The sequence below is a fragment of the Papaver somniferum genome, chromosome 1 (assembly GCF_003573695.1).
Source record: "Papaver somniferum cultivar HN1 chromosome 1, ASM357369v1, whole genome shotgun sequence".
NCBI classification, from domain to species: Eukaryota; Viridiplantae; Streptophyta; class Magnoliopsida; order Ranunculales; family Papaveraceae; genus Papaver; species Papaver somniferum.
Window position 1 is genome coordinate 43,215,180 of NC_039358.1, and position 2,506 is coordinate 43,217,685.

Consider the following 2,506-nt stretch of genomic DNA (forward strand, 5'->3'; position numbering starts at 1 on the left):
ATGGAGATATTAGTACATGTATCGGTTAACGTTTTTAGTACATGTGATATTTCCACAAAAATAAAATGGATGCACCAGAAGAACAACAAGCAAGGGCCAATCAGTTCAAGGAAGAGAGTAAAGTGAAGCTGAAACCCTTACCTGATAGATTTGGCTTGATTGAGCATATGTGGTCCTCTGAGTGAAGCCAATACAGAACATCCTCAGAGTGAAGTTGTCGGTGGTCTTCACATCAACATGAGCCTTAATCAAAGTCCGCCACTTACAGAAAAGAGACCTTAATTTGTTAGTCAAACCATTCTTTAAGTGGGACTGATCCTTCACTCTTTAAGTAGGACGAGAGACCTTAAGTTTATAATGGTTACCCAAAAGTTAGTCAAAACATTCTTTCCTTGGACATCCTACACTCTCAATCGCATCTTTATGTAGGACTGATCCTCATCGTTCTGTAGATCAGCAAAACATACCTCAAACACTTTGTGCTTAAGCCCTTCTGAAGCAATCAACAAAAATTAAATGCATAAGCAAAGATATCCAACAATGCACTTAGATTCAGAAATGCAAAATCAATTGATGCAAAAAATAATTTTGTTGTTCATTTTAGCATGTGTAACTAGGACTTACTCATGGATATGGGTAGTGTAACCGAGAATTACACATGCATGTAGAATGTGTAATTAGGAGTTACACATGCATATTGGCATGTGTAACCAACAATTACATATACATATGGCATGTAAATTTGAAATATCTTTGTACATATAAAGCAAAAACACTAAATATTTAACTTATAATGCAACAACGTAAATGATTATATAATGATTTATTGAATCAGCTTAGTAGCATTCCAGGTTATGAACAAACCCATGATGAACAAAATTAGGTCGTGTCTGAATGCAGTGTTGGTATCATCAGGAAAACCTAGCAGCATAAAACTTATCTGAGATAAAATGATCATGCCTACATTCGGAAAACGGACGGAGAGTACATCCCCCATCTTTCCTCCGAGAAGTGCCCCAATAGAACTAGCAACTGTAAACATACCCATGAGAAGTGATGTTTATTTGTGAGTGAAGCCAATAAGTTCCAACCACATTGGTGCGAACGACAAAGCTGACCATGGAAATGATCCACCAACTCCCTGTGCTACAATAATCTGGAAGGACGGGATTTTCATCACCGATTTTGTTGGTTGAAACAATTCCTTGAACTCTAACAATAATGATTTTGCAAAACTTGAACCATTTGTACTACTTTTATCTACAAACCGAGGGTCTTTGGCAAACAATCCCAATAAAATTCCAACGATAACACTAATAATTGCAACAAGATGGAAGGAAATTCTCCAACCAGCAATACCCATGAATGATGTGGAAGTTAGAAGAACTGACAACAGACCACCGAGAATTCTCCCTATATTTCCTGTTACCTGAAGCCACCAAAAAGATACACCGCGATTATGGTCATAAGTTGAGTCAGCCACAAGGGACTGAATAGCTGGTATAACTATAGCAAGTCCAATCCCATTCAAACCACGTGAAACAGCCACCTGAAACATCAAACATCAAGCAACTTGAATCAAAAAACACTAAAATGCAAAAAGGATGTCTTTACCTGAGTAAATCATAAAGTTCTTAAGTTTCAGTATTTTTAAGTGGATCGAAATGATAATTAGTTCATCTATCTAATACCTTTTGGAAAAATTTGCGAAGCCATTCTAGTTGTACATACAGTTCGATCTCAAAGATTCACTAGTGAATCTTTGTTCGCACAGATGACGAAATTTAGACATGTTCCAAAACTCCAAGTACCTTATACTAATCTATAGAGGAATACCAACCGAGTTGTTTAACCTTACAGGCCTTGCCCAGGGAGTACGCTCCGCTAGTTGGTCAGAAGCAATGAGTACACTCCGCTAGTTGAACATTCAGTGTGATTCCAAAATAAGTGGTGCCGTTATTAATGAATCTCATTTTCCAAACGAGTTAGGCTAACATTTTGATATGAACAACAATGATTTCCTAGTCAGATAATTTTTTCCCAATATTTGCTACTGTAATGTTAATTTGACATTACCAAGAGTTCAAACAAGAATCTACCAGCAAATGAAATCTCCTATTCTTAAAGACAGTTACCTTCAAACGCCTGCAAATGTGCTGCTTTCTTCTTAGAAAATTTCTCATAAACTGACTGGAACTTGGCAAACTCATCCTTGAGAGAGTTCTCACACTGCAATTCAAACAAACCATTTAATCCACCAGAACCAGCATACTCAGAATCTTTACTCATAATCTAACTGTCTGTAAACCCAAAATATTAACAAATTTGTTATGTGTTTATACCTCTTTAGAGCTATTTGAAAGTGCCTTCACAAAAGTCTGCATGTAATTAAAAACATCATAAAACAATTTACAAGAGAGTGACGAAACCAAATACACAATCAGGTCTAAAAGAACATCAAATTGTTCAAGCTCTCACCGTTCTTTCTCGAGTTTTGATTTGGCAT

At 36.5% G+C, this 2,506-nt stretch overlaps 1 pseudogene; it reads right to left on the minus strand.

Annotated features, from left to right (window-relative positions):
- Window positions 1–823: 823 nt before the first annotated feature.
- Window positions 824–2,289, minus strand: LOC113295346 (annotated as a pseudogene).
- Window positions 2,290–2,506: the final 217 nt, after the last annotated feature.